At 43.0% G+C, this 27480-nt stretch overlaps 1 protein-coding gene across 2 annotated transcripts in view; it reads right to left on the bottom strand.

The window, feature by feature from the left end:
• The window catches only part of ANKRD6 (ankyrin repeat domain 6), a 165000-nt gene extending 137877 nt beyond the window's left edge, over positions 1 to 27123 (bottom strand). For both annotated transcript variants that reach the window (XM_084623140.1, XM_084623141.1), the window contains exon 1: positions 26968 to 27123. The gene's annotated coding sequence lies outside the window, so the exon portion shown is untranslated. The remainder of the gene's footprint in view (positions 1 to 26967) is intronic.
• Positions 27124 to 27480: the final 357 nt, after the last annotated feature.

Genomic DNA, 27480 nt, shown 5'->3' with positions numbered 1-27480 from the left:
ATTGTAAGGTCTGAGGCCTTTGTCTGCAGCCATATTAGGAGAGCAGAAACCAGAAAGTCACATCCTCACATTCCATCTAAATCATATTAAAACAATGTAACATTGGGCTGTTAAGAAGGTGATCCTGTCCTAATAGCACCCATCATCACCAGATAAAGAAACAAATCTTAAGATGGTTAAAGAAAACTTTGTTTGATGGCATCCTGTCTGGCAAGAAATCACTTATCAACAAGTTGTGGTTGTGAAAACCCTGCTTCTTTATTGTTTTGTCTTTATGATCTCCATTTCTCTATTTCAGAGTAGCAGCCGTGTTAGTCTGTATCCGCAAAACGAAAAGGAGGACTTGTGGCACCTTAGAGACTAACCAATTTATTTGAGCAGAAGCTTTGAGATGAAGTGAGCTCTGCTCTATCACAGATGGTCGGGGAGGAGGAACACCCAACTCTCTACCTCAGTAGGAAACTCCTTCCGAGGAAACAGAAATATGCAGTGGTGGAGAGAGGAGTGCCTCGCTGTAAAATGGGCCATGGAAACATTGCGCTACTACCTGCTTGGGCGCAGATTTGTCCTCGTGACCGACCCTGCCCCTCTTCAAAGGAGAAGAGCGCAAGGGTGACCAAGTGGTTCTTATCCTTCCAACCTTTCCAGTTCCGTGTGCAGCATGGAGCAGGGAGCCGTCACGGCAATGCCGATGGCTTGTCACATGTGCACTGTCTGGCGTCCCAAGCTGCCCAACCCCTTGGTGTTGAGCAGGGGGGAGGGATATGTGACAGACCCAGACCAGTGGGGTACAGGAGTCTGGTCGAAGGCAAATATACTGGCCACTGGAATAACAGTTTTCTGTTCCCTGAGTGACCAGGGCAGGGGCTGCACTAGAGCAATCAAGAACCTGATAGAACCAATTAAGACAGGCAAGCTAATTAAGACACCTGGAGCCAATTAAGAACATACTAGAATCAATTATGGCAGGCAGACTAATCAGGACACCTGGTTTAAAAAAGACCTCCCATCAGTTAGGGGAGGATGTGCAAGGAGCAGGGAGTGAGGTGGTGTGCTGCTGGAGGACTGAGGAGTACAAGCGTGATCAGGCTTCAGGAGGAAGATTCTGCGGTGAGGGTAAAGAAGGTGTTGGGAGGAGGCCCTGGGGAAGTAGCCCAGGGAGTTGTAGCTGTCATGCAGCTGTTACAAGAGACACTGTAGACAGTTGCAATCCACAGGGCCCTGGGCTGGAACCCGGAGTAGAGGGCAGGCCTGGGTTCCCCCCATCCCCCTCAATCCCTATTTGAGACAAGAGAAGGTGACCTGGACTGTGGGTCCCACCAGAGGGGAAGGTCCCTGGCCTATCCCCCAACCCACTAGGTGGGTGAGCAGAGACTGCGGGGATTGTTCTCCTCCCTTCCCCCATGCTGGCCAGCGATGAGGTTAGCTGAGTGAACGGCAGGTTTGAGCCACTAGCAAAAGTGGCCAAACTGAGGGCGGCCGTGAATCTCTGAGGCAAGCAAATCCACCAGTAAGCGCAGGACTCACCAAGGCAGAGGAGGAACTTTGTCACAACTGGTAAAAGTGGTGAAAGGTCACTGGTAAAAGGTCCGGCAAACCCACAGAACAATATACCCTGAGCCCGAGAATTGGGCAAGGGTGGGTATTTAAATTAACCAGATTACACCCTGGGAAAAGTTAGGTGCCTTTTGCCTGGAGCCTTATGAACTGGGAAAGGGTGGTGGTGCCTAAATTAGCAAGATTACACCTTGAGCCCATGGACGGGTAAAGGTGGATGCCCTAGAGTGTGTGTAACAGAGAATTTTGTATGGGTAACACCTCACTGGTGCCCCCACAAGATACTGCTGTCTTAAACAAACCTCCTTTTCAATGCAAGCATCACACTTCCCCAATAGAATTTTTCTCTAATCTTGAACAAGGTTTTTACAACTTCAAAATGTCCAGCAGTTTTAAAATCATGACAAAATCAAAGGACCTTTTTCAATGAATCTCGTACAACCAACTGATACCTGAACTAATCACCCACTGGTTTTTTCCACATCTCCTACAAAAATCTCTGGAGAAGGAAGATCTGATTGAGCAGTTGGCCACTGTGGAGGCAGAAAAAACTGGTGGGAACTTCAGGAGGTGGGACATTTCCCTGCTGCCAGTGACAGACAGGTCAGGGTCTGCTCGCAAGCTGCCCATTGTAATGAATCTGTGGACCTTAGCATGAAGAACAAACTTTCTGGAGGAGTCAAAAATACATAGCAGCAGCTTTTTCAGCCATTAATTAGGGGGGCAATGATGGTGAATTCTTAACAAAATGAGTTTTTCTCCAAATGTTTCTGTTAAATAGAAGCTAACAGAAACAAACAAAAAAATAGAGTTTAAAATAATGGAATAAAAATCCCTTCTCCTTTTAAGGTTTCATTTCTTTGACCCTTACAATGTAACATAATCCTACTAGTTCTCCAGTTTTCTATAGTCTTCCAGGATACTGTTACACCTTCAAGAATGAAGTTTGAAAGTAAGTTTATTAAATTTAGTTCTGACCTTTGAGGGACTTACCTCCAAAGTGTGGTAGAACTTGCCAGTGTAACAGGCACTCACTTCTCTTAGCTGCCTGAAAACACTTGACACTCAAGTGCCCCGACCTGTTTCTAAAATAACTCCCATTTCTATGCTTACATAATACTTCACACATCTGTGAACAAAAACAAATACATTTACTACATATTACATTTTTCCATTAGCATTTCACATCCATTGCACCATACCCCTTTCTCCCTGGACTAAATCCATTAATCCTTCTGGTTTATCCAGACCAGAGCATAAGGAAGTGTCACAAGACAATAATTAACAACTTCTCCTCCCTACACAAAAGGCGGCAACAAAAGACTCAGTCATAAAGATTTAGTGCCTCAGTGAAAAGCTCTGATTTTACAAGATTCATCACAAACAAAGTCCTTCATTCAGTAACAGTCTAGGCATTTTTGTCTCTCTCTCTCTCTCTCTCTCTCACACACACACACACACAGACACTCTCTGGAATGTGTTGCAGACTACTGAGCGAGAAAGAGGATAATTGGTGACACAGCAGAAAAAAAGGGAAAAAAGCAGTTCTGAACCCAATCCTGCACCTACTGTAGTGAATGGGATTTCTGCTATTGATACCAATGTGGACAAGCATGATATAGTGTACTTAGATTTTCAGAAAGCCTTTGACAAGGTCCCTTACCAAAGGCTCTTAAGCAAAGTAAGCTGTCATGGGATAAGAGGGAAGGTCCTCTCATGGATCAGTAGCTGGTGAGAAGATAGGAAACGAAGGGTAGGAATAAATGGTCGGTTTTCAGAATGGAGAGAGGTAAATAGCGGTGTCCCCAGGGGTCTGTACTGGGACCAGTACTATTCAACATATTCATAAATGGTCTGGAAAAAGGGGTTAATAATGAGGTGGCAAAATATGAGATGATACAAAACTATTCAAGATAGTTAATTCCAAAGCAGACTGTAAAGAGTTACAAAGGGATCCCACAAAACTGGGTGACTGGGCAACAAAATGACAGATGAAATTCAATGTTGATAAATGCAGAGTAATGCATATTGGAAAACATAATCCCAACTATACATATAAAATGAATGGGTCTAAATTAGCTGTTACCACTCAAGAAAGATCTTGGAGTCATTGTGTATAGTTCTCTGAAAACATCCACTCAATGTGCAGCAGCAGTCAAAAAAGTTAACAGAATGTGAAGAAAGGGATAGATCGGGGTCTCAAACACTTGGCCCGCGGGGTTATTTTCTGCGGCCCGCCAGCTTCCCGTAGCCCCCTCCACCCCCCCAGCATTTACCTAGAGTGGCTCCGGCTCAGCGCACACCAGGGGCAGGGCAGGCCCCCCGCACTGCTCCAGGAAGCGGCCAGAACCTGGGGGGGAGGAAGGGGGCGTGGACCGGGGTCTGTGTGTTGCCCTGGCTGCTCCTCTAGGTACCTCTCCCGAAGCTCCCATTGTTTTTCTTTCACTGTTCAAATTTTATCCCTCCCTTTCCTGCAGGGCTCAAATAAAGTTCAGTTAATTTCAGCCTACCTCTTGGGATCATTTCACCTGCATTTAACAAACCCTCCCTAGACTAGGCAAGAGGGCTTATGGACACAGCTGTTCACATGTTCATGGGATTGCATAACCGTTATGTCCTCAAGCGAGCAGATTCTTCATACTTCTCAAAAATACTTAAAATCCATTACACATAATGGTTTTCCCAAAGCAGTTTTCAATAGATTTGAGGTCTGGGCAGAAATGCACATGCCTTGTTCAGCCTATTGTTGTGAAACCTATTAAAACCACTTAAACATAATGGGTTGTGCAAAAATCTCAACTTTTAGCAAAGGAGGGGGAACAGCTAAAATAAATGGAGTTACAATTTCAGTTCTCACACTGCAATTAAAGAAGAGATTGTAAGGAGTGTCGTATACCAAAGTCCTTGATATTTTTTTTACTTCCTCTAAATATTTGGAATTAAAATCTCTGCTGGTACATCTCTTTCTATCTATGCATTTATACTGTACTCATCTGCACATCTGCAAAAAAGTCTATACACATGCACATCAAGCAAGCATCAAATTATATAATTAGTGTGAATGCACATGCACTAAAAAAATTAAACATATTATCCTGATACAGAATAAAAATATTTTATAGTTCGAGATCACCATGATTATTTTTTTCTTTTCTTCATAAATCAGGCCAGCTATTTTAATGCATTTTTACATTCAAAATGCCCCTTGGGTTCTATGAAGACACGTACTGACACAGGAGCTAGATCTGCACAAATGCAAATTTCTGTCTTGTTGTCTGGGTTTGGGAAAGTTTGTGGCTGGGATGGGATGGATTATGCAACACCGTCCTAGGAATTTAGTTCATTACAAGATTTTTGCTTCATCAAGATGTACTAGAATGATTACATTATATAGGTAACATTTGCCGATTCTGAAAGTATGCCCTAACGAGCCCAGAATTAAGGTTCCACAGTATATGTAATGCACACTTATTTCAGAAGACAATCTTGATACACGGGTGAATAACCTTGTAAAAGTTATGAAAAAGTTTTGAAGAACTATGTCTACTAAAAAAAGAAAAAAGTTTTGAAGAACTATGTCTACTAAAGGCCTTAGGCTGCCTTGATCTGCCCCACATTATGTTCGCTCCTGTATCTTTCAAACGGAATTAGTGAAGCTTAAATCATTTGCAGCAGTCTTTTCAAACTCCGTACCTTTCAAATGCCTTGGATGCCAGGCATTATGGGAGGTTCCTAACCACACAAGACACTGTGATATTACTGACCTGTCTTTTGACCTCTCAGCAAACATTTTAAATATCCTTAGCACAACTATAAGGGAACAATGTATCATTAAACTGTTAACAATTAAAGGCCTTATGGGGCTTACTTTGGAAAAACCTAGTTTCAGGGAGTTTAAAAAGCAACAACAAAAAAAATCAGCTTTAAATGTAAACTGCAAAGCCTAAATGAAAACTCAATTAATCACAGATTTTTGTGCTAAATAATTACACTTTATACTTACATGGCTCTTCAGAGATCTTGAAGTTCTTTATACAAGTTGGTATTATTATCCCCAACAGATGAGAAAACTGGAGAGAGATTAAGTGACTTGCCTTGTGACTAGTCACAAAGAAAGTCTGTGGTACAGCCTGGAGTACAAACCAAATCTCGGCTCTTAGTTCCATGTTCTAACCACTGCCCCCAGCACTCAGCAGAACACAAAGGGCATTCAACATTTTTAACTTTAAGTCTTAAATTATTATTTCTCCTCCACACTGTCTAATTCTCTAGTATAGCCTGATTTGCTACATGGAGGTCTTAGTACCAGAAGATTTCAAAGTGATGAAAATTAAGTTTTAACTTTTAAAACTTATTTTTCTGCAGAACTCTCCTTGTTTAGGGAGCATTAAGTGCATAAATCAGTGCTGAATTAATTTTTCATCTTGGTTTTGTAGTTCACCTTTAAGAGATCATGCTGGGATAAGACATACATGGTCTTCGGCTAGGACCAACAACTATTTTGAAAGCTCACTTTCTACACATGCAAAAATCAATTTAACTGAGTTGCCCTCCTGCAAATAGCTCTATGATTCTCTGATGAGAGACTAAATTCCCCCATTCCTTTTATCTTTTTGACACTATTTATTAAACCAATCTTTCCCCCATTCACAATGGCCATCTGTGGACCTAATATTTGCAGTTTTCTAGGACTGCATATCGGTGAAGCCCACATATAATTTTGCCTAACGGAACTCTGCTTAGTTCAAAAAACAACCACCACCACAACACACAAAATACCCTCATGTTAAGCATTCAAAAACCTTCAGATATGGGCACTTGAATCCATTTCAAAATGATTTGTGATATACAACATATTCAAAAGCTCCTTTTGAATAAATAGGTTATGGATAACAAGCTGTCAGCACACTCCATATAAACTTGTGATTACTTGACCATGCATATGCATGTCAGACTCACTACATGAGGTGGCTGTTGAGATATAAATCGTAAAATTCAGAGATGGAAAAAATAATTAAATCATCTAGTCTATTCTTCTGACAATGTTGGATATACTCCTCAGACAGACACAGAGAAAACTTAAGAGTTTTGGATTGGAAATCTGAACTACCCCAAATTTATGAATAAGTGGCAAAGTTAATTTGTAATGGGACAGAAAAACCCCAGTATGATGCGGGGGTTTTTTTGTTTGTTTTACAGAAAAACATTATAAAAACAAAAAGACTACATTAAAACAAAATTAAGTGTGCCAGAAAACTAATTTTAACATGAATGGCACACGTCCGGCTTCTGATCCTAAGCAATTATCTGACTATTGTATGTAAAAGCTAGCAGATTCACAATAAGAGTGAGAAATTCACCATATTTCAATCGCTGTGTAAGTGAGTACTGTATATACTCTTGTCTACTTCCTTAATTCATTCCTTAATTCATTCTGGTGCCTTTAGACATTGCAGAGGTGGGAAAATTCACTGAATTGTAAATTTTTAGGTTTTTTTCCCCCCTTGGTCCACTGTAAATAATGTTACAATCTCTCATAGTGACAGGGCCTAGATACAACTCTAATAGGCACACTATAAATGCCTAAGTTAGATACACCTTAAACACCATGTGCTTTGCATGTATCATGTGACAATCCTGCCAGCTGTACAAACAAAAGGTTAGGTAGATGTTACAAAAGGTCAAATCTTACTTCAAATGAGATATAATGAGTGTTGCATAGGGGTTACCTGCAGGTAATGTTACAGAGACCCAAAGAAAACACTGTTACTAATGCGAATTCTACAAAAGCACGCCATCTGCTATGCTGCAACATGACACCTAATCAGGTAGAATGAAAATCCGCTGTGCCAACAGGAACTTAGCATAGATAAAACATCATCACTAATGGGCAATCATTTTGGAGATAATGGCTAAACTTTTTCCTCAGAGACTGAGATTCTTTTCCAGACTGCTGTCCCAAAAAAACAGTGGTCTCATATCAGTCCTGGTTTAAGAACATGTCCTAATAGCAACATACACAGGGCCTCATGCCAAGACACACATGGAAGTGACAGAACAATAAGTAATGGTCTCAATTTGCAGTGGGGGAGGTTTAGGTTGGATATTAGGAAAAACTTTTTCACTAGGAGGGTGGTGAAACACTGGAATGGGTTACCTAGGGAGGTGGTGGAATCTCATTCCTGTGAGGTTTTTAAGGTCAGGCTTGACAAAGCCCTGGTTGGGATGGATTTAGTTGGGGATTGGTCCTGCTTTGCGGGGGGGTTGGACTAGATGACCGCCTGAGGTTCCTTCCAACCCTGATATTCTATGAAGTGGAAACTCAGCAAATTTATACTCATGAATTTTCCTTCTAATTCTTCCATTGTATGAGGAGACGGTTCTGGAAGTGGCAAGAAATTCAGCGCAGTCCTGTGGGATCTGCCAAAGGCAAGGGGTATCTGTGTTGGTCCCTATGCCTCACATTACCACCCAACTCCTTCACCTCCTTTATCATCCCTTGAAGATACCTTGGCTCCAACAGAATCCAAGCTGCCAGGGTCTCCATAGCCTGTCATTACCCTGAAACCCCCACCTTGGGGACTGGGGTCTCCTCCAGAGCACAGGATGAATCTGTACCAAATTTGCTGATCAAGTCTGCTATAACATCATGCTTTGCCACACACATTTGGGAGAAAGAAGAATCTGGAAGAAAGGAGCTCTGATAGGCAGGCCGCATTATCACAGTTCTTGTAAAGTCAGCAACACTGACTGCATAGAGCAGCCAATTTTAAGATATGCAGTTTGTGCCCCAGTACCATTGCACCCTAATGTATCTCCATGTAGTCCTAGTCCCACTACACGAGGAAGGAGTGTTACAACTGGTCATGAGTACCTGTGCTATGTGCTAACACATAAATGCCCTGAGATTTCAGCATTCCTTGCCCCTTTATCTCTACTATTGGAAGGAACCAGATCGAGGCGAGAGCTCATCTACACTGTAAAAATCGAGAATGGTGTTACACCTCCCCAATATCCCAACTTGGCTAAAACACAGTTGGTATTGTGGTATAAAGAAGATTAAATCATATACCTGAACTGTGCCTCAGCTTTGGATCTTTGCACACTGTAACATGATTCAGGAACATTTTGGTTTTGACCTATCAATCGTAGAAGACTGAATTATGTTTTACCTGTATTGGTACAATACTGCTTTATCACCAGCTCCTACCAAAATAGTAGATTTCATAATACATAGATGGGACATTGGGGAGAGGAAGTATGGAGAAAGGAAAGGGACTTCTGGGTTCTCCTTTGCTTTGCTTCCAACTGTCTCCTTTCTGCTTGGCTGCCTATCGGCCTGATAAGGGGAGGACAGCAGGTTAAAAAAGAAAATAATAAATAGTTCCTTTGTGTTACTCTTGTTTTCCATCCCTACATATGACAGAATCAGTAATCAAATGAGAGCTTAGATTTTGTTGTTATCCTGTCAACTAATCCAGTTATTGTAATGTATTGTGCACAGTTTATAGGTATGTCTCTGTTAAACATTTCTATTCAACAAGAAAGCACAGTAAGATTGTTTACCATGCAAAGCTATTTTAGTCAGGCTCTCCTGAACAGGCCTTGAATAACATTACCATTAAAAGCAAGTACCCTCTCCTGCTGATTAATGAACTTCTGGAACAAGTCCGCTCAGCTGAATTTTTCACCAAGCTCGACCTGTGCAATGCATACAACCTGGTTCACATCCAGGAGGTAAGACAATGTTCCACACCCACTACAGACACTATGAATACCTTTGACCTTTCCATCACCCTGGCTACATTCCAGCACTTTGTGAGTGGCATCTTTAAGGACATTCTAGACCAGTTTGCTGTAATCTACTAGGATGATATTCTCAGTTTCTCCAAAAGCCTCACACTGGACAACCACACATCCAGCAGGTACTGGAGTGCCTCAGGGCAAATGACTTATGTGCAAAACCTGAAAAGAATGAGTTTGACTACACCACCAACTTCCTGGGTTATGTCATCTTGCCTGATGGAATTAGCACCTAACCTCTAGCTAAATTACTGAAGTCCTCAAATTATGGTTTAAAGACTTCAGGTTACAAAGAATCCACCATTTACACTAGTTTAAGCCTGCAAGTGACCAGTGTCCCATTCTGCAGAGGAAGGTGAAAACCTCCAGGGTCTCTGCCAATCTAACCCATGGGGAAATGCCTTCCTGACCCCAAATATGACAATCTGTTAGACTGAGTGTGTGGGCGAGAATCCCCACCCCCAGATACGGACTCGGTAGTAAGGCTGCACCCAACCCTAATACAGTGCAAGGGCTGGGCCTACCCCAGAAACAACCAAGGGCCCTGCCCCTCCACACCAGGTGCGGGCAAGCAGGCTCAGCCCAGCAGGATGGTAGTAGTCATCATCCCAGGTGATGTTGGTGATTCAGCTGGAGCTGATGGGGTGAAAAGACCCCTGGCCCCAGGGCATCATCATCATCCTGATCCTGAGAAAAGGCCCTGTGTCCAGAACACAGCAGGCATGGCAGTCATGATGGGGAAACCTAAGTAGCCCAAGTCTGTTCTTCATTTTGTTCTTTTGAGGTTTTCCACTGTGACACTGCACCCCATATTCTTCATAGTGATATTATATCGTTATAGCGTAATTATGATGCATTTTATGCAAGATAATGCATGTGAGATGTCATTGGAAAAGTTATGATTTGCTGAATATGATTATCCTATCTGCATGCATGTATCACTTTATCTGAAGTTATGAATATTGACTATGTATCTGTATTTCAAACATAGTTACACCTGGGTAAGGCCCACTGGACAAGACGTTTCCAGGCTAGACAGTGGGTGGGTAAGGACCTATTCAGGGGAATGGGCCATTAGGAAAAAAAATAGGCCTCAGAGAAAGCTTATCTCCCACTTGGTAATGAGACATCTTGAGAACACTCCAAACAGCCTGGGAGTAATGGCTGCTATGACTCTACAAGGACATGTGATCAAACCACGTATCTCTGGACTCCATCTTGGGATGTCAGTATTCTTCCACAGACTGCTCTGGGAACCGAGCTTTGAAACAGAGGGTTTCCGCCATATGAAAAAGCTACATAAGGCCAGGAGTGACATCTGGGGTTCTTCACTCCCTATACAAGCCAACTCCTGGAAACACCTGAGGAACAAAGGCTGAACTGGGGGAAGTGCTGGACCCAGGCTAAAGGGATTTCTAGCCTGTGAATGAAACACCTGGGGATTCCAAGCTGTAAAGCAAGTGCAGCCTGCCCCTGAAGAATCTTCAGCCTGCTTGTATCATCTCTTAGGGTGAGAATCTGCTAATTCATATCCAATCTATTAAGCGTAGTTTGTGTTTTTTGTTTATTTGCTATGTAATCTGTTTTGATAGGTTTGCTATGCCATATAATCACTTAAAATCTAATCTTTTATAGTTAATAAATTTGTTTTTTCTTTATCTAAAGCAGTGAGCAGGAGTGAAGTGTATGGGAATCACAGCTCAGGGGCAAAGGTTGTTGCATATTCCTCTCCACATTGAGGGAGCGGGTGAACTTTATGAGCTTATGCTGTACAGTTCCCTGTGCAGCGCAAGACAGTATAATTCTGAGTTTATACTTCAGAGGGGGTGCACGCCTGGGGAGCTGCCTTAGCTGTAGCCTTCTTATGCAGGAGCTGGTCAGAGAGTCTGCATTTAACTGCAGCTTGGCGTGTCCTATACCTGTACGTATGCTGGTGAAAGTGCAGGCTGGACAGCTCTGCAATTTGTTACAGCAGTACAGTGTAAGAGGGAGCCCAGGCTGGTGGGTCAGGGGACCCAGTGGTACCCCAGTTCCAAGTGGCACCCCAGGGGGAACCTGTCACATCCCTACAAAATTTTTCTTTCCAAAAAGGGAGTGGTGAGTGGAACAGCCCATCCCCTTATTATTTTGTCCACTAATTATGCTTAATATCCAACATATCAATTTTGGCTCATTAACTTCTGGCTCCACATCTCCTGTTTTGAAATAAGCATAATTTCAACACAGTCCTTGAATCGTATCAGTGGACCTTTTCAGTTTAGACTAATTCAATTTTTGTGTCTCTCTTTTACACTTTCTCCCGTCAACATTGGTTATTGTAGGTTATTGTAATATCTTATGAACTTTTTCATACTTCTTACAATTAAGGTCACAATTTGGGTAAATTTGAGACCCAATTGTCACAACATCTCCCCCTTCTGCCAAGAGCTATTCCTGGTCTTGGATGTCTACCTGCAACCAGTGCTCCCTCTAATTTTTCCCACCCACGTGCGGAATGAATTTAATTATGTGCACCAATATGGAGGTGGTGTGTGACACATCACCTCCATATTGGTGCACATAACAAAATTCATTTGGTGGGGGTCGGGCCGAGGGGTTCAGAGTGTGGGAGAGGGCTCAGGGTTGGGGCAGAGGGTTAGGGTGCCGGGGTGAGAGAGCTCCAGCTAGGGGTGCGAGCTGTGAGGTGGGGCTGGGGATGAAGGGTTTGGGGTGCAGGAGGGTGCTCCAAGGCTATAGCAGGACAAGAGGACTCCCCCCCAGCTCTCTCCCTGCAGCAGCACCTGGGCTGGGGCAGGGGGGAGAAGAGCTTCTCCCCGCCGCAGCAGCTCCAGGTCTAGGGCTGCAGGATAGGCGCTCCTCCTCCGGCAGGTCCGGGCTGCCCTGGCAGATTTGGGGCCAGGGGAGGGGTGTCCCAGCCATGGCAAGTTGGGGGCCGGGCTAGGTTGGGGCTGGGAGAGGGGTGCCCTGTCCCCAGGTGGGTTCCCTGAGTGCCTGCGCAGTGCCAAGAAGGCTGCTGCGCAGCCGTGCGGCTTACAGGGAACTGAGCCTGCAACCTCCATAGCATATCGCCCCCAGATGCATGGACAGTCAGGATGTGTGAGTCAAATTTTGGAGCAATATTTGTGCTTTTATTAATTATCACTAGGATGAGTGGGTCCTACTTTTACCCTTTGCAGAATTCACTTGTAACAACTCTGATTACAAATCCACCTGCCAGAGCCCATTCTTTTCCAACTATGGCTTTCATGTATGGTTCCACCCATCCCTACAATGGACTTCCTACATCCCCACAGCCTTCAACCTGCTTTAACACCTCCACCACATCCACGAGGAACTGAAACCCCAGTTGGATGCTGCCAGGAAGAACTATAAGCACTTTGCCAACTGCCATTGTCAAGTCAACGCTCCAGTTACTGTGGGAGACAAGGTATAGCTCTTCACACAACACGTGGACACTTTCCATCCCTCCCACAAACTGTACTGGTATGTTGGCCCCTTTCTGGTCTTTCAACAAACCCGGTGGCCTTCTGCCTCCAGCTGCCCCTTCCGTGTTTCATGTGTCCCATTTGAAGAAACACACCCAACTCTCTCCCCAGATGAACACAGCCTCCTCCTTTTCCTCTGGTCATGTTGCAGGGACAAGAGAACCACCTTGTTTCCAAGATCCTTCAGGGAAAGCTCCTATACCTCAAATTGTAGTTCACCTGGGGCACGCTTTAGTTAAAAAAAACAAAACAAAAAACAACCACCTGTCCCCCGCACCAAAGCAGTGTACTTGAAATGTACAATAATTCTTCGAGAAATGTAGAAGGGGAAAAAAATGTTTCAACACCTTACATCTTAACTCTCACAAGAACTGGGGAAATAGGCAGAGCAGCATATGTGCCTGTGATCAAAAAGAACCCATGCTGTACATGTTTGTACATGAAGATTGTTCTGCCTAGAATAGGAAAACTGATCTGCAATTACCTGAAAATATCCTTTAGCTACGCTGATCCACAGATCCATTACAACACAAACTTCAGTCTGCTTGCAGCTTGTGGGGTAAAACCAGACCTGCCAGTCATTGGCAGTAGGGAAATACCTCACCCCCACCTCCTGAAGTTCCAGCTGAGAATTTCCAAAGGATAATTCAGATCTACTTTTTAAAAATTAGAGATTGTGATAAATATATTTTGAGAAACAGTTTCTACCACCTAATAACAACAACCCCAAATCGTCAGAACTGGACGTCATGTGCCACTAAAATGTTAAATTTCCATCTCTGTGCTAGATGATCACTTTGTCTCCAACGTAGGCCAGATCTGTGTAACTTATTACTTGAAGAAAGGATATTTTCAGGTAAGCATGAATACATTTTCCTATTCTTCTTAGTGTTAAATTCCACAGATTCATTACAATGGAATTTTCATAGCACTATGTCCAGGCTAGAAAGCAGGGCCATCCTTTAAATATAGACATCCAAAACAAGGTAGACAATATAAATATCTCCTCCATCTTCCCTGGCACTAAGGCTTCTCTATGGTGCTCATCACTAGAGCAGCTGAGTGCCTCACAAAAACTATGTTCACAAAATCCCTGTTAAGTGAGGTGGTATTTTTTATCCCATTTTACAGAAGGAGAGCTGAGGCAAAGAAAGATTAATGTCAAAAGTATCTACTAATTTTGGGTGCCCACTTTTAGATGCCTATGGCTTGAGTACTCAGAGCACTTAGTATTATATCTCTTTGTGTGTTTAAAGTATGGCCCCCAATTATTTCAGTTGCAGCTGGGAGAGCTCCACACTTCAGCAAATCAGCCCCCAGGACCTCAAGCTGTGCTTCCAGAAAGCAAGGAGAAAGTTAGTGGCCACCTGTGAAAAGTTTGGTTTAATTAACTTGACTAGCATCCCAGAGGAACTCTGTGGCAGAGGATACAATCCACTTCTCCAAAGCATCGTTCTATGCCTTAACTACTAGAGCATCCTTCTTCTTGCTGCAAACCACTGCCTCACTCACGTTACCCCTTCCAATTTCTGGAACAAATGAGGCAGTGGTCCTACAAACTTAATTCTGGCACATCTTTACCTTTGAGTGCTTCACTTTGCAATCTTAACGTTCTCGTAACGTAGTTGTTTTGGATGCAGTAACTAGACAGACTGGAGGGGGACAAGAAAAGAAAAGGAGGAGGCTGGAAAGGAGTTTGTTACAGTAATCAAGTGAGAGATTAGGCCCCTAAGAGCTCCTCAGAGTCAACTAGGGTGACCAGACAGCAAGTGTGAAAAATCAGGATGGGGGGTAATAAGCAGCTATATAAGACAAAGCCCCACATATCTGGACTGTCCCTATAAAATCAGGACATCTGGTCACCCTAGAGTCAACTGGCAGAGGGTCCACCATACAGTAACTTGGATGTACTCATATGTATCTAAAGGGTGTCATGTAAGGTATCATAGGTAAAGTGGTGACATGCTGGTCCCAAAAAATCAGAGTGTGATTTATGTATGGGTTATGTATAAAAAATTGTGTACTGGAAATATGTTCTTAAAATACACCTTGGAAGCAGTGCATAAATGCAGTCATCCCTAGACAAAGAAGTGTGGGTTTACCTATCTGACTGGCTTGATTACAGGTTGAGGACAATTAAAGTACAATTACATATCAGGTAAACAAAACAATCAAGATAAGAAGCAACAGAGAACAATTTAGTAAACATACCAAGTGTCCAAGTCTGCACTCCTTGGAAGTCAAGATAATGGACTTGGGAAAATATGAAGGGGAGGAAAAAGGACATTCCTAGTTATCCATCACCCAGGGGACAAAGGGAACAGTCCCCCCTCTGAGCCTAGGAAGGATGGCCCTCTCAGCCTAAAGGGCAGGAACTGCTGATAATCTGCTATAAGTGATAAATGGCTTTAGGCTATACAACTTGCTAAAATTAAGTTTTATGCACTAGAAAGCATGTTTTGTATGTAAACAAACCTGTCTCTTTTCCATTTGTTTAGTATCACTTAAATCCCTGTTCTTTGTTAATATAAACTTCTTAGTTTTACTATAAACCACCTCTGTTATATTGACCAAGTGTGAGCTTCAGTTAACTGACAGGCTGGTGTGTGCTGTGTCTTCCTGGAGGCAGGAACTTAATTTCTGTGAGTGTCCTATGAAGGACTGGACACTAGAGAGAGAGAGAGACAGAGAGACAGAGATACCTCTGGGGAATTCAGGAACTGGGGTTCACTGATTACCTTGCCCTGCAGGTAACAAACACAGGTAGAGTCTTGAGGAAGTTGTGAGTGAAGCAAAAGGAATGGAGCTGGCACAGAGTCTAATTGTTGGATCATATTAAAGAAGTTCTGTATTAAAATCACAAATGAGTTTGATTCCCCACAGTTTAAATTCTAGGGAGGTTTAAATTTTAATTAAGAGGGAGGTCTCTTGGTTTTTAGCTGCTAATTGTGTTTGTACATCCTAAGACAGAGTCTGTTCTCAAAGCAATACTTTGTAACAACAGAAACACACAGAGACTCCCCACCCTTTTGTTGTATTTATCTGGTTTTGTTAACAATTGTGATTAAAATAGAGATAGAGGATGTATGTGGATGGATGCTTGGTGTGGATAATAAATGAATGATCAGGGAGGTGCCAGCCTAAGAATCCAGTGTCAATCTGATCGGTGGAAGAAGGCGTCAAGTGGAAACAACCAGAGGACCCCCGGAGGGCAGACTGGAATCCACCCAACAGCCTCAAGGATGAGAGAATGGAAGAACAAGATAACATCTGGCAGCATGGAGCGGTCAGGAATGTGCCATCTGCTGATCGATTCAGCAACAGCATGATGAAGCAATTCCCATAGATTGACATAGGAATAAATTCCTATAAAAATAGACTCTAAAAAGTGAAAACTTTGGGGTTTCATTCTGCAAACCAACTTCCAGGAGTATCAGATGTGCATCTGACAAGGCCCTGCTCCCTCCTCATGTCCAGGCCACCTGGCCAGTGGCTTGGCACAAGCAACTCTAAGGCTGGTAACTATGATAACAACCTTGCAGAACCTGTGTGTGTGTATGAATGAATGTGTGAATAAATATGAAATTGAATGTTATAGCTATAACTAACTGCTTACTATGATTCTTTCTGTATTCACAATAAATGTGGCATTTTGTCTTTTCCCCTTTAATAAGATCCTGCTGGTTTTTATTTTATTGGTATAACATAATCTCCAGTTAAACTCACATTTGCTAAAGGAGACGGGTAACAGCGGCTTACAGTTCTGGGTGTCCAGTGCAGATCACCACAGAGAACAGCAAGATGAAGGAATAGTTTTATGATTAGGAATGGCAACAACAAAAAATGGAATCCCAAATTTCAAATGGTTTAAAGCATTAATCTCTAACTCCAAATGTTTATGAACTAAATCCACCATGTTGCAATTCAGCAACCATCAAAAAAGGTAACAACAACACTTTCACAATTTACAAAACCAAGATGGTTGAAAGCTTATGCTCTAATAAATTGGTTAGTCTCTAAGGTGCCACAAGTACTCCTTTTCTTTTTAAGATGGTTGAAGTAACTTGTGCAAGAGCAATAGTAAATCAGTGACAGAGTTGGGAACAGAATTTGTCTCCTGATATCACCATGATTAGAAGCACTTTGAAGAACTATAAAAATACTTTCAGGAACAATGACATCCGATGAAGTGAGCTGTAGCTCACAAAAGTTTATGCTCAAATAAAATTGTTAGTCTCTAAGGTGCCACAAGTACTCCTTTTCTTTCTGTGGATACAGACTAACATGGCTGCTACTCTGGAAGCTGTCATTTTCTAAGCAGAGGTCCATTAGTTTAAGACACAAAGTTAATCTGTATTTGTATTCTTTCTATCCCACTGTACTGGGCAACAATAATTAGGAAATACCAATTTTATATGGATAATACTTTTTTTTTTATACTATATTACACAAAATTATAAAGCAAAATTCATGGTCATGCATATTTTCACTGCATGGTACCTAAACTTTCAGTTACTAAATTCATTATATATGAACTTGAATAAAAGTTCTAAGTCATTCTTTGATTACTGCAATATCGATAGCAACTGGCTGATAAGAAATTATACGGATTTCGACAGGCAGAAAGTGAAGTATTTCTTTTCATACTAACATCAAGATAGCTTGGCCTAATCCCAATAAAATATCCAGATTTAATTCCTGTAGAAAACATCAAAGTCATTAGTTGTTTTAACAAGTTTTATTTTTAATTTAACTTGGTGGCTGAAAAAGTATATTTCCCTCAAAGTATTAATTTTAGGGAGGCAAACCAAACTTCAGCTAAGTATTTTACTATAATGTGCAAACCAGCTTCGACGTCAAGGGCTTTCACTATTATTCATTTCTGCCTCAACCACTCCTTAGAATATTAAGCCTTTAAACACTAAAGAAGTGAAAACAAAGACTTCAGTGAACAAGCATTTTGTTCCGTATCATTAACTCCTAATAGATTCTGAAGATTTAGAACATTTTAAAGAATTAAACAGATTTCAGCAATAAATGCAGTTGTTTCAGACTTTCTTTCCATCTCATGTCATAACTCATCCTTGGCTTTAAGTTTTAGCTTGCGTTTCACTGGAGCCAAACACAAGAGAGGCACAAAACTAATTTTAATTCCATGTGAATTCCAGCAAATTCTGGCTTGCAATGTAAACTAACTTCACATAACACATACGTATGTCAGTCCTATTTTATTTATTTCACCTTGGCACTAAAGCAGTGGAGGTGTTCAATAAATTAACCCCAGGCAGCTGAGTAGGCTATACTTTTTTGTAATTATTCAAATAGTTCTACATACAGCTTACACAGTATATCTTGTATGAACATATCCACACTATCTAGGAGTTGGTTGTAAAGTGTCTTCAAATAACTCTTGGAGCCAGAGAACATGTATATTTTTGCCTCCTTTAAGGAGAGTTGGCTCACACCTGTGCTTAATCAGCAGCCTCCCAGCTGATGCCAGTGACATGTTTGATATATTGAACTTGTGTTACTTAGAAAAAATAAAACTGAAGCCCTGAAGAAAGAGGGACTTGAATCCTGTGGAGAATATTCTTTGGTGCACATAGTGCACAGTTAGTCCACCAGCATACACCTACTTTGCTACTGCCCACTCTCTTCCAGCTGCAGTTATATTTCTTCTCTTCAGGGCTGGGTGATTTTGGACAAGACACATATATGCCCTCTCCTTCCCCCCCAGTAAATATAGAGAACTAAAATTACTTATTTCCATTTTTATTTGCCCTGAGGAATTACAACCCCTTTATCCTTACAAAGGAAATATCACTAGGCCCATTCCACAAGTGAAATAAGGCATCTCATTTGTAGTTTTAAATAAAGTACTGCCTCTGGTTAGATGTTAATCTGATATACCTCTAAGGAAAGATATAGCTATAGGCTCTCTGGAAGTTCATCTGAAGTCCTCACTGTTGATGGAAAAATGAGAGATTGAAATACTTGAATACATTTTTATTTATTTCCATTCTATTCAAATCTTCAAAGTGGTTCAATTAAGTGTCACAACATCCCTACAAAGTCAATAAACATTATTGTTTCTGTTGTACTGAATAGGCTATGTCCACACACCAGCCTATATCAGCAACTCTTATGTTGCTCAGCGGTGTGAATATTCCACCCCCCAGCAACATAAGTTACACCGACATGAGTGCTCTTGTTCACACTGCTGTCAGCAGGAGAGCTTCTCTCCCTGACATAGCTACTGCCGCTTATTAGGTGCTTTTATAATGTCAATGGGAGAGCTCCCTCCCACCGGCATAGAGCAACTACATAAGTGATCTTGCAGCAGCACAGCTGCACCGATACATGTGTGCCACTGTAAGTTCACTAGTGGCCTAACCTTGAATTTGGCATACTGGGTTCAGACCTTCAGTGTTGCCTGTGTATAGTCTGAAGGAGCTAAGCCATTATCATACATAGAGAAGTACCTAGCAAAGCTTTGTTTGTTTTTGGAACGACCATAATTAGTCTTATGTAGCGTTGTTATAGCAGTGCCAGGTTTTTAGGCAAGATGGGTGAGATAATGTATTTTATTGGACCAACTTCTGCTGGTGAGAGAGACAAGCTTACACATAGATCTTTTTCAGCTCTGGGAAATGTAGTGTCACAGCTAAACAGAAGATGGAATAGATTGTTTAGCATACGTAGTTGACCTTGAATGGCCCTTCGAAATCTGTAGGGCCCTTCATATTCAGTTTGTATTTTATTTTATTTTTCCCAGGATTTATCAATGTTTATTACACAAAAACAGGTGAAAATCAGTACAGAAACTAATATATTTATGGGTAGATATTGGGGTTTATTTTGGTGGACTGGAAGATGGGGAAAGAGTACTCAATAGATTAATGCTTTTAATTCAGTGCATCAGTGTGGTTTGCTGCAGAACTAAAACAGAACTCAAAACACAATGCCACCTCTGAGTTTAAGGAAACAATATCTCTCTAATCCCCAAATAAAACTTTTTATTTGAATAAACAGTTTACTGGTGTAGACTTAGAACTATTAGCCTATAAATATGTACATTTAATAATTGGGACACATCACTTACAGCACATACACTCAACTTCATCCTTTTTTCTTGTTTTTTTAAAAACCTTTCAAATACTTCCTTGTGTTCTGAAATGTATTCTGATACAGATTTTCATTTTAGTGTATCAAATTTTTAAACCATTATCTGCTAACTACTTGAAATGTGTATGTGGTGGGCGTGAGCTTCATCAGTACGTTCAGATGCACATGCACTTCAGAACTTGTGTGCGTCTGTTTATTGTGTACATCTTCTAGACTAATACATAGCCTTACTTCAACAGGCAGCTTTTCATTTTACACACAGAAAATTTATCATAATACATATATCTCATGCAATGTATTGTATTTTCCTAATAAAACAAGTTTCAGAGCAACAGCCGTGTTAGTCTGTATTCACAAAAAGAAAAGGAGTACTTGTGGCACCTTAGAGACTAACCAATTTATTTGAGCATAAGCTTTCGTGAGCTACAGCTCACTTCATCGGATACATACTGTGGAAAGTGTAGAAGATCTTTTTATACACACAAAGCATGAGAAAATACCTCCCCCTACCCCACTCTCCTGCTGGTAATCATGAAAAAATACCTCCCTCCACCCCACTCTCCTGCTGGTAATAGAGGAAAGTGGGGTGGGGGGAGGTATTTTTTCATGCTTTGTGTGTATAAAAAGATCTTCTACACTTTCCACAGTATGCATCCGATGAAGTGAGCTGTAGCTCACGAAAGCTTATGCTCTAATAAAACAAGTAATTTTTATATATATTTGAATGATACAAAAGTAGGGTAAAGGTCAGAAAAAAATGAATACTTTTTATAAAACTGAAAACGAAGGAGCTTAAATGTGTGTTAAGTGGCCCATTAACACCCCTCCTGTCATAGGGAGGAAAGGAAGGAGTTCTTAGGGGGTTATAGATTGTTGCATAAAGCCATAAATTCAGTCTCTCTCTATTCAGTCCACAATTTTTAGTATCTAGCAAAGTTATGAATTTAAGTGATTAGTCTTGTCAGTACTTGGGCTGTGACCTTGTAAAAGGTGATGCCCTGCTGTACTATTATTCCCACACAAAGTCCCATTGAAATCAAGCAATGTATAGCTTTCAGAGGGGTAGCTGTGTTAGTCTGTATCAGCAAAAACAACGAGGAGTCCTTGGGGCACCTGAGAGACTAAGGGCTTGTCTACACTACTGAGCAGCATCGACCTAATAGGTTTGAGCATTGGCCTGCTAAACCCAGGGTTGTGAGTTCAATCCTTGAGGGGGCCATTTAGGGATCTGGGCCAAAAATTGGGGATTGGTCCTGCTTTGAGCAGGGGGTTGGACTAGATGACCTCCTGAGGTCCCTTCCAACCCTGATATTCTATGATATGCAAGATCAGCTATGTGAATAGCATAGCTGATGTACTTAGATCTACTTACCATGGTGTCTTCCCTGAAGTTGACAGCTGACACTCTCCCGTCAACTCCGCTTGCGCGTCTCGTTCTGGTAGAGTACCGAAGTCAACGGGAGAGTGCTCAGTGGTAAATTTATCACGTCTATACTAGACAATAAATCGACTCCCACTGGATTGATCGCTGCCTGCCGACCCGGCTGGTAGCGTAGACAAGCCCTAACAAATTTATTTGGGCATAAGCTTTCATGGGCTCTCATTTAATCAGATGCATGGAGTGAAAAATACAGTAGGCAGGTATAAATATACAGCACATGAAAAGATGGGAGTTACTTTACTAAGTGGGGGGGGGCGGGTCAGTGCTAATGAGGCCAATCCAATCAGGGTGGATGTGGCCCATTCCCAACAGTTGCCGACTCCGACTCAAGGAATATTTCCAACACACCTCTGAACAACATACTAACCCAGAGACCTTCCTACCAACACTACAAAAAGAAGGATTCTGGGTGGACTCCTCCTGAAGGTTGAAACAGACAGGACTTCTACATAGAGTGCTTTTGCCAACGTGCACGGCCTGAAATTGTGGAAAAATAGCATCACTTGCCCCATAACCTCAGCCGTGCAGAACACAATGCCATCCACAGCCTCAGAAACAACTCATACACATTGTAAGGAGAGTGATCACTTTAGATAAGCAGGAGAGTGGGGTGGGGGGGAAGAAAACCTTTTGTAGTGGTAAACACCCATTTTTTCATGCTTTGTGCGTATAAAAAGATCTTCTATACTTTCCACAGTATGCATCCGATGAAGTGAGCTGTAGCTCACGAAAGCTTATGCTCAGATAAATTGGTTAGTCTCTAAGGTGCCACAAGTACTCCTTTTCTTTTTTAGAAACAACTCTGACATCATAATCAAAAAGGCTGACAAAGGAGGTGCTGTCATCATCCTGAATAGGTCTGAATATGAACAAGAGGCTGCTAGGCAGCTCTCCAACACCACTTTCTACAAGCCATTACCCTCTGATCCCACTGAGGGTTACCAAAAGAAACTACACCATCTGCTCAAGAAACTCTCTGAAAAAGCACAAGAACAAATCTGCACAGACACACCCTGAGAACCCCAAAACCCAGGGGTATTCTATCTGCTACATAAACCTGGAAATCCTGGATGCCCATCATCTCGGGCATTGGCACCCTGACAGCAGGATTCTCTGGCTATGTAGACTCCCTCCTCAGGCCCTATGCTACCAACACTCCCAGCTATCTTCAAGACACCACTGACTTCCTGAGGAAACTACAATCCATCGGTGATCTTCCTGAAAACACCATCCAAGCCACTATGGATGTAGAAACCCTCTACACCAACATTCCACACAAAGATGGACTACAAGCCATCAGGAACACTATCCCTGATAATGTCATGGCAAACCTACTTTGTGACTCTGTCCTCACCCATAACTATTTCACATTTGGGGACAATGTATACCTTCAAATCAGCGGCACTGTCATGGGTTCCTGCATGGCCCCACACTATGCCAACATTTTTATGGCCGACTTAGAACACTTCCTCAGCTCTCGTCCCCTAATGCCCCTATTCTACTTGTGCTACACTGATGACATCATCATCTGGACCCATGGACAAGAAGCCCTTGAGGAATTCCAACATGATTTCAACAATTTCCATCCCACCATCAACCTCAGCCTGGACCAGTCCACACAAGAGATCCACTTCCTGGACACTACGGTGCTAATAAGCGATGGTCACATAAACACCACCCTATGCTGGAAACCTACTGACCGCTATTCCTACCTACATGCCTCCAGCTTTCATCCAGACCACACCACACGATCCACTGTCCACAGCCAAGCTCTACAATACAACCGCATTTGCTCCAACCCCTCAGACAAAGACAAACGCCTACAAGATCTCTATCAAGCATTCTTACAACTACAATACCCACCTGCTGAAGTGAAGAAACAGACTGACAGAGCCAGAAGAATACCCAGAAGTTACCTACTACAGGACAGGCCCAACGAAGAAAATAACAGAACGCAACTAGCCATCACCTTCAGCCCCCAACTAAAACCTCTCCAATGCATCATCAAGGATCTACAACCTATCCTGAAGGACGACCCATCACTCTCACAGATCTTGGGAGACAGGCCAGTCCTTGCCTACAGACAGACAGTCCCCAAACCTGAAGCAAATACTCACCAGCAACCACACACCACACAACAGAATCACTAACCCAGGAACCTATCCTTGCAACAGAGCCTGTTGCCAACTGTGTCCACATATCTATTCAGGGGACACCATCATAGGGCCTAATCACATCAGCCACACCATCAGGGACTCATTCACCTGCACATCTACCAATGTGATATGCGCCATCATGTGCCAGCAATGCCCCTCTGCCATGTACATTGGCCAAACTGGACAGTCTCGACATAAAAGAATAAATGGACACAAATCAGACATCAAGAATTATAACATTCAAAAACCAGTTGGAGAACTCTTCAATCTCTTTGGTCACTCGATTACAGACCTAAAAGTGGCAATTCTTCAACAAAAAAATGTCAAAAACAGACTCCAACGAGAGACTGCTGAATTGGAATTACATTTGCAAACTGGATACAATTAACTTAGGCTTGAATAAAGACTGGGAGTGGATGGGTCATTACACAAAGTAAAACTATTTCCCCATGTTTATTTCTTCCTCCCCCCCCCCCCCAGCTGTTCCTCAGACATTCTTGTCAGCTGCTGGAAATGGCCCACCTTGATTATCACTACAAAAGGTTCCCCCTGCCCCCGCTCTCCTGCTAGTAATAGCTCACCTTACTAGCTCACTCTCCTTACAGTGTGTATGGTAACACCCATTGTTTCATTTTCTCTGTGTATATAAATCTCCCCACTATATGCATCCGATGAAGTGAGCTGTAGCTCACAAAAGCTTATGCTCAAATAAATTTGTTAGTCTCTAAGATGCCACAAGTCCTCCTTTTCTTTTAACAGAGTGAGAATTACTTTTTGTAGTGCTAACGAGGCCACTACTCACTTGGGGAAGTGAAGAAACAGATTGACAGAGCCAGAAGGGTACCCAGAAGTCACCTACTACAGGACAGGCCCAACAAAGAAAGTAACAGAATGACACTAGCCATCACCTACAGCCCCCAACTAAAACCTCTCCAGCGCATCATCAAGGATCTACAACCTATCCTGAAGGATGACCCATCACTCTCACAGATCTTGGGAGACAGGCCAGTCCTTGCCTACAGACAGCCCCCGAACCTGAAGCAAATACTCACCAGCAACCACACACCACACAACAGAAATGCTAACCCAAGAACCAATCCCTTCAACAAACCCCGTTGCCAACTCTGTCCGCATATCTATTTAAGGGACACCATCATAGGACCTAATCACATCAGCCACACCATCAGGGACTCATTCACCTGCACATCTACCAATGCGATATATGCCATCATGTGCCGGCAATGCCCCTCTGCCATGTACATTGGCCAAACTGGACAGTCTCGACACAAAAGAATAAATGGATACAAATCAGACATCAAGAATTGTAACATTCAAAAACCAGTAGGAGAGCACTTCAATCTCCCTGGACACTCAACAACAGACTTAAAAGTGGCCAGTCTTCAACAAAAAAAGCCTTCAAAAACAACACTTAAATGAGAAACTGCAGCACTAGAATTAATTTGCAAACTTGATATCATCAAATTAGGCCTGAATAAAGATTGGGGTGGCTGGGTCACTGCAAAAAGTAATTTCCCCGCGGTTGATACTCACACTTTCTTGTGAAGTGTTAGGAATGGCCCAGATCCACCCTGATTGAATTGGCCTCATTAGCACTGACCTCCCACTTGGTGAGGCAACTTCCATCTTTTCATGTGCTGTATATTTATACCTGCCCACTGTATTTTTCTAATGCCTACACTAACTCACAGTATGCTAAATGTTTACTACGTTAGTGTTAGCAATAAAATGAATGCTGCAAGACAATGACACTCCAGATCATCCATTGATGGAAACAGCATATATCCAGTTATAGCTGAGCATACTGTAATCACAAGGTGTTAAATCAATGGGAGCAGTTAGTACGTGTAATAAACAAATGGAAACATTTGTCAGTTTTTATTTGATGTCAAGAAAAGGAAGGATGACTTTGGGCCAGATTTCCATTTCTGAATAGAAGCCACTATAAAAGCTTGAAATACGGATATTAAAGCCACTTAAGCCCTGATCCTGCAATCAGACCCACACAGACAGACCCCCTCTATCTCTGTGGAGCCACAATGACTTCATGAGGACTTCACACAGGCATCAAGGTCATCTTCACAGATCCAGTTGCAGGATCAGGCCTTAGTGAGGAAATCACACCTTCTTGTCAACTATTTGAAATGGGCCATCCTGGTCATCACTACAAAAGGTTTTTTCCCCCTGCTGACAATAACCCACCTTAATTGATTGGTCTCCTTACAGTTGGTATGGCAACACCCATTTTTTCATGTTCTCTGTGTGTCTATATCTTCCTACTGTATTTTCCACGGCATGCATCTGATGAAGTGGGTTTTAGCCCACAAAAGTTTATACCCAAATAAATGTGTTAGTCTCTAAGGTGCCACAAGTACTCCTCAGGGTTTTTTTTTTAATCCAAAATTATGTTACTGTTTCAACATTGCAGATAGTAAAGCCTTACTCTGTCATGTCCCTGGTGTAAAACAAACACTTTAATATTAAACATCAACTGGCTCCAAGCTCACTCCTATCCAAACACTTACTTATAACATCCAGTCGGAAAACCTCCCTCACAGTTCATATCAACCTTTGATTTTGTTCCATGCCTCCAAGCAGCCTAAATCACATCCCAAACCAAACACAGCTATGACTGATGCAAACGCCTGAAAATAGGGGCTTTCATAATGAGAGGGGCTGATAAAACATGGTGTAGTAGCCAATACTACATCTACAGCACAGAGTATTTGCCAGAGAAAGAGGATCACTCAACTATGTTCCTGCAAGGCTGGAGGGCGTAGATGGGTGTCTAGCTACGGTGAAGAGACACCTTTCTGTCCTGACTGCCTGTTTACAAGGAGCACCCCGGGGGCTGCAGTCGCAGAGGAAGGAGAGTGGGGCCCAATCCTGCAGTCCTCCTGACTCAACTCCAACTCCCCCTCGAGCCACCGGGAGCGGAGCTCGAATCACCACTGCGGAACTTGGCCCCCGGGGGAGTCGAGACCGCGTTGTCCCTGCGACACGGAAACTAACTCCCGCCTTCCCCAAGGCAGGGACGCGGCTCTCTGGCCGCTCTCCCGGGGAGGGGAAGGAGCCAGCTGCTCCTCACTCTCCAGGTCGGGCTGAGGGAGGGACCGAGCCGCTGCTGCATTAACGCCCAGCGCCCCCACGCCCTCCGCTTGTTTACAAGCGAGGACCAAGTCCAGTGCAAAGGCGGGCGTGGGGGGAGGAGCGGCGGGATTAGGCTGCAGGCCAGCTCCGTTAGTAGAGGGGTAATTCAGACACCTGCCGAGCTAGCAGGGCCACCACACGCCGGTCTCTCAGCCCAGCCCGTGCTGGGGAAAGGGAGGGTCACTCTTAGCTAGTAAATGGATGGGGGGGCACACACCCACAAAAGCCCTACCTTTTCCTCTGGCTCCCGCCTGCGTGTCCAGTGCGGCCAGGCCGTGCAAGGGGGGGGTTCCTGCTGCTCCTCCAGCCTCCCCCCGCCTTCCTCGGGGACCTCTCCGCTTGCTTCTCGCAGCTCCCCCGGGACGGCGTGAAGTTCCTGCGAGCTCTTGCTCAGATTCCCTCCGCAGGTAACTAGCCCGCCCCCCTTGCTTTCTGCAGCAGCGACACCCGGCGGCCGTAGCGGGCAGGGACAAAGGCTGCCGCAGAGGGTGGGTAGGAGCGAAACGGCTCTCACTGACTTGCGGGGAGGAAGAGAGGGGATCCATTGACCACAACCATGGCTTGGGGAGGGGGGAGGGAAGAGAAGTGCCATTTCAACAGAAAAAAGTGTTAAGAAACCCTTCTATTTCCCAACCAGCTAAACCCACCACCCCAGGCTTATGACAGACAATCTGCAGCTATGTCTACACTGGCACACATGGACACAGTTAGCAGACCAGTGTACATGCTCATGCATGCTCCCCAT

This window comes from Lepidochelys olivacea (genome assembly GCF_965140295.1).
Source record: "Lepidochelys olivacea isolate rLepOli2 genome assembly, chromosome: 3".
NCBI classification, from domain to species: Eukaryota; Metazoa; Chordata; order Testudines; family Cheloniidae; genus Lepidochelys; species Lepidochelys olivacea.
This window is presented reverse-complemented; position numbering and strand designations above follow the sequence as displayed.